The sequence below is a fragment of the Trifolium pratense genome, linkage group LG2 (assembly GCF_020283565.1).
Source record: "Trifolium pratense cultivar HEN17-A07 linkage group LG2, ARS_RC_1.1, whole genome shotgun sequence".
NCBI lineage: Eukaryota > Viridiplantae > Streptophyta > Magnoliopsida > Fabales > Fabaceae > Trifolium > Trifolium pratense.
The window spans coordinates 4663144-4669751 of NC_060060.1; positions in this window are offsets into that span (position 1 = coordinate 4663144).

Consider the following 6608-nt stretch of genomic DNA (forward strand, 5'->3'; position numbering starts at 1 on the left):
TTTCCCCTGAATTTTGGCATTAATAAAGGTTTGTTCATTTTTCATTTCATTTAAGAGGTAGCATAAATATCATTGTTTTTATTTATATTTTTTTAAGATAGAATCACACACAAAGTTGTATTGGGGCTTCATCATAAAAAAAAATAATGAAATTGAGGTTCAAATTTCGATTACGACGTCTGATCTAATAATTTAGATATTTTTATTGATTGAATTAGAGTTTGTGAACCATTGTTTTTTTTATTATTATAATGATTATTTTTATTTGTTAAACTTTAAAAACATCGATAATAAAGGTTTTAGGTATGAGAAAATTCAATTGGTATACCAATTGATATGCCTCATATTTTGTTGGACAAGATCAAGCTTTTCTCTTTTAGGTGGTTAAAACCGACGAGTGTTACGTTAGCTTATAACTATCATAGCTGGTGGTCTAGTCCTATGATTTGTTTGGATTTTGTATGATTTGTTTATGATTCTATTTCTATGACTCTTTGTAAACTTTTGTAGTCTATCTTGACACGTCTTGTACTGAGGAGAGTGTTGTGGTAATATATCTCATTTTAGCTTTTTCAAAAAAAAATAAGAAAATTCATATTGACTCAGCTAGTATCTTTAAATACTATTTTCATATTGACTCGTCTTGTTTCCCCGAATTTCTTTTTGAGAAAAGTGTTTAAATTTTGTCATCAACAAAAAAACTATTTATTATTGATTTCATTTAAGAGGTTTTGTAATTATCTGTTAAATTTTTTTTTTATATACAATTATCTGTTAAACTTTATTTTTATAAAAATATATATATTTGTTTAATAAATTTATTAATACTTTCTAATTTATAAATAAATAAAATAAATATATTACCAAAATAATAATTACTTTAAGAAATAAGGAATATGCTAGATAAAAAAAATATGCATATAAAATTATTTTACACTGTCAATCAATAACAACTCTATATTCTGCAAGTCACCTTACTACACCTCAGTTTTGTTGATAATTTGATATAACATGAAATATTAGATCATTTTTATCGATTTAGGTGTAAAATAAATATACACAAAATGTGTTCATTCAGTTTTTTTAAGGAAGCTAAAAAGAAAGAAAATTAAATAAAATTAAAAAGAAAAACTATATATTCACGAAGAAAGAAAGTTCTCATTACGTCATTTTCAAGAAGATCACGAACGTCTTCTGGAGGTGAAGTATGAGTCAAGAAGTCGACATTTGATGAAACTCCAAATTTAGCGAAGAAATCTGCACATTGATTATTCTCTTTTAAGCGTGTAATAGAGATAAACATTGGTTCCAGAGAGCGACTTTTTTATATCTTAGATCAATACAACATGGAGATGATACTTAACGTGAGAACCTTTGATAAGGTTGATACAATGTAAAGAATCATAGTAGGAGACAAGTTCATCAATATTAATGTCTTTGGCCAACAAAAGACTCTTGTAGATAGCATACAATTGTCGGTCAAGATAAGTACTCCCTCCGTCCCAATACATAAGAGCTACTTTGACTAAATATACTATTCATTTATCTTGTTTTGACCGTATTTTTCTAATAACATATAAATGTAAACATTAACATATGAGATCTTGTTTGATTTGTTTTGATGAGTACTACCTCCGTCCCTAATTATAAGACTTTATTTGACAAAAATGTAATATTCATATACCTTGTTTTGACCGTATTTTTTTTAATAATATATAAATATAAATATTAACATATAAGATTCTGTTCAATTTGTTTTGATGAGTATTTTCAAAATATTAAATTTTTATAATTTTTTACTAATAGACAATTAAAAATATTAATGATCAAAATTGTGCATTGACATACGTGCAGAGGTCAAACAGAGTCTTATAATTAGGGACGGATGTAGTATTTTCAAAATATCAAGTTTTTATAATTTTTACAAATAGACAATTAAAGATATTAATGATCAAAGTTGTGCATTGACATACCTGATGTGGTCAACTAAGTCTTATATTTTGGGATCGAGGGAGTATATAACAATAATTAGTTTTAATTGAAAAAAATAAGAGTAATTGACGATGAATATAATTGACAAATCTTACCTTTAAAATAACAAAAGAACAATTAAACCCACTTGGATTGGTGCATTGGTATTGGCATGGGACCTGGGAGTGTGCTCCTCTTGAGGTCGGAGGTTCGATTCTCTCTGGCGCCAATTTGGGTGGGCTAATTTAGCTTCTTCAAAAAAAACAAAAAAACAATTAAATAAAAACGCTACGTAAAAAACACTTAAAAATAAACGGTGAAACTATTTATCAGTAATTCAGTGTCATCTTCCAACTCACCTTCATTAAAAAAAATTGTTCTTTTCATAAAGATATTTACTTTTCTAAATTAAAAATTTCAAGTGACCTAAAAAATGAGCTTACGTTGGCTCTTCTCCGCATTTTCCCATTTATTTCCATAAAGTAATAGTAGTACTAATAGTTTTTGTTAATGGATATATTGTATAGATTGAGAAAGATAAAAGAAGAAAGAGTGTGCAATTTGAAATTGTTCATGTCATGTGTTGTCGTTACCCTCACCATAACATAACATAACAAGTGCAGGTAGGTTCGTAAATGAATGAATACAGTTAATGTTGTTTCTGACATTGTCAGTCAGTTTCAGTCTCAGTTACCGACACGCTCCATTACTATTACTAACACACGTCTTCTTCAACAAATCGTGCACGCACTACCACGTCACTATTTTTTTTTATTTAATTTAGAATTTTAAATTATGTTTTGGTATTTACTAGTAATTTAGAATTTTAAATTAAGTTTTGGATTTCAAGAGAAACGTAGGCAATACAATAAAACTCGTAAAACTACCCAACTTATCAATTTCAACGAAGAAAAATACGGTTAAAACAAGATATATGAATAGTGTCTTTAGTTAAAAAATGTCTTATAAAATAGGACGGAAGGAGTATTAAGTTTTCTTCGATTTATGTATATTGCATGCAATATCTCTATCAACTGAGCTATACTCATAGAGACTGCAAGATAAATTTTTAAATAAACTCTTAAATTGTATTCTCATGGTTATTTTATTTTTTATGTTGAGTATTAAACTAAGTCGCCTTCTCCATTTTTTTTCTTTGTTGAGTATTAAACTATATAATAATGGAGGAAATGAAAAGAATTGAAAATAGAGAGGATCCTAACTCACTGAAACAAAATAATTTTGGACTTTTTATATTTTTTATAAAAAGATATTAAAATACAACTGAAGTTCATGAGGAGTGAGGTGAAATGAAAATACTCGAACTCAATCTGAGATACTCAAACTCTATTGGATATTTGGATATAAGTTTATGATTCTATTTTTCTTCCTTTTGAAAATTGAAACGAATATGAAAATATTCGAACTTTATAGTTTTGAGATTTTGAAAGGCAAAATTTGTCACACTCCATTGCCATGGCTATAGACACTACATTTTTTTACTTATGATATATATCATTGTTACTAAACTGACTGACGTTACTGGTTTAATCAAGACATAAGATATTGAGTTCAAATTGTGAATAAATTACCTTAGAACGAATTGTTCTGGTCAGAGAGAACCCGAGTTTGATTCTTGATTGAAACAATTTTTAATGAGACTTTACTTACCTGGCTATTTCACAACCAAATTCTGACTTATCGGACACCTTTTCCCTCAGAACTAGAAGATTAATAAAAAAAAATATTTAAAATTGTTCCCGTAATATCCAATTAACTCATCTAACTTTTTATATTTTTAAATAAATCATTTGAAACTAAACCAACTGCTATAACTTTTTTAACATCCAATTCACTCTATCACCATTTTTTAGCTAAATACATTTTGAAAACATTTTTAAGAGAATAAAATAGTTACCAAATACATTTGACATGTGTTTTGGTATTTTTATTGGTGTTCCGTTTATATATAGTATCTTTGTTTTGTAACATTGTTTTATGAGTTTTTGTTCGTCTCATGCAAAGACCCGAATATTATTAATAATATACTGTATTTGCCGTTAAAAAAATTCTTTGAACAATATTCTCTAAAATATCATTGTGAGTGTAAAGAATGTTTTTTTCTACATGTAAAAACTAAAAAATGATACTCCAATTTACCAAAAAAGGAGAATGATTTTTTGAAGAATAATAAGACAATGTTGGTGTACCCAAAAAAAGTCAAACAGTGTTCCATTACCGCACAAAGGAATATCCTAATACGTGAATGCCGACATACGAGTTTTTCTCATTGTTTCAAAACGGCATCGTTTAAGATAAATTGAAATTCAAAGATTCTTTCTTAGGTTGAGCAAAACTTTATCAATGGGTTTGAGTATAGCCCAAGATAGTATAGATTCTTATAATAATATAGTAGTGAAAATATGTTTATTGTTTGACACATTTGTAAATATAATATACTTATTTTTTCTCTCAATAAGTTAAAAGCATCCGAGTATCATAAAGTGAGTAAACATCTCAACGAGTTTGATTAGTATTGTTACTCCATCCATTCCGGAACTTTGGTCCTTTTAGGATTTTAATTTTGTCTCAAAATTTTAGTCATTTTCAAAAAACAATTACATATTTTTTTCATTTATACCCTTACTAAATCAATTTTTTGTGAACTAATTATTAAATCAGATTTATCCTTTTAGGAGTAGTTTTATTTTTTTTGTAGTGGACCTTTTTATTACTTCATTCCTTATCTTATCCACCTCAGCCACCAAGTCATCATTATAATTCTCACTAGAACTTTGACCCATGCAGTGCATGAGTCTAATTAGGTGTAATATGTAACAATAAAAAATAAAATACAAAAATTCTAAGAGCATTTTCAATAAGAGTAGTATAGGGAATTTCATGGACTAATTATTCTATATTTGTTTATGTGCTTATTTTATATTTTATATATTTTTTAAATAATTTTGGAACCCCGTCGTTTTGTTTACTTATTAAAAAAAAATTGCTGATAACTAAAGGTTAAAAAATAAATGATAATTAAAGGTTAAAAAAAATTAAAGACATAATCAAGAACATAAACTTAAGTAGACATCCATAAATAAATAAAAATTGTGATTAATTCCGCCGTTCAAATTTATTGAAAACGGTGTTAACATTAGGATTCCTAAATTCTTTCATAATTGAAGCACATGTTTTAGCGGTTGAAAGATTTTATTGTAAGTAAGGGATGCAGGTTCGATGATAAATCTGTATTTTTTTAATATAAAGTTGCAATAAAAAGAAAGAGAAAATGAGAGGGGGAAAAATTTGGTTTAGAGTTAGCTTATGTTAGCAAGCTTATAATATAAGAGATTATTGGTTTTTAATTGTTTAAATTGTGCAATGAAAATTGATGGTGCTTAATTGTCGTATGAAATCTTTCCTATGAAAGTTGATGGAGCTTAACACTTTGTGGACATAATTTAAATCATAATTGGTCTGCTAGTACATATTGTATCAATTGATCATCGGTTAATATTAAATCTGCAATGTTAAAATCAAAATAATGAATGTGATTAGTGACATGACTATGGTTGTGTTTGGTTGTATTGCAAAAAAAATTGATTTAGCAGAATTAAGTTTGATAATAACTTTTCAAATTACACGTGATAATAACTTTCCAAATCTCACATGATAATTATTCTCTAAATTTATGATCCGGTAGAAAAAAAATTATTGATCAGGAAAGACATAAAAATATTTTGTGATGAATAATATAATCACCAATAATTTTGATATGATATACTTTTAAAATTGATGGTGCTTATCAATTATTGCACATAATTTTAATCACAATTGGTATACTTGCTATAGTGGTTGGAAATATTGTCTTGCATTGAAGGTTTGCAGGTTTGAATCCTAGTCAAGACAAAATTGTATTATTTTTTAATAAAAATTGCAAGATAAAATGGAGGGAAAACAGGAAAATAAATTAGCGTTTAGAGTTTGCTTGTGTATACAAGCTTATAATATAAAGGATATTGGTACAATGGCACCCCAAAACACTTACATCTTATACTTATAACTCATAATAATATATATAAAAAGTAGAAAATATATATATATATATATATATATATACAAGAAATATAATTAATTAAAGTAAAGTGAACAATTTATTTAAAAATTTAAACTATATAATGAACAATCTTAATCATTGATTAATAAATTAAAAATAAAGAATTAAAAAAGTCTAATTTATCAAAGATACTAAAGATTCAAAATTGACTTTTTATATCTCAACACAGACAATTATTATATTATAAAAACTATTTTTCGTAGACTTTTTAAGTATGATGATCTTGCATGTTTTAAGGTTAGTCTACATAAAAGTATTACAACTTTGCTAAATAAAAAAAGTATTACAACTGAATTTGGTAAGATCTAAGTCTATACTATCTTGTTTATTTGGCAACTACTACTTTTATTTGAATGGATTTGGCAACTACTATTATTTTTTGAAGCAAGCAACTACTACTATTTGGTAAGATATAGTACGTCCATCTTTTTACAAAGTTTGACCGATTAACATCATAATTTCAGAAACAAGATTTTGAACACAAATCTTTACGAGGAGCAACGAACGTGCGTAATAT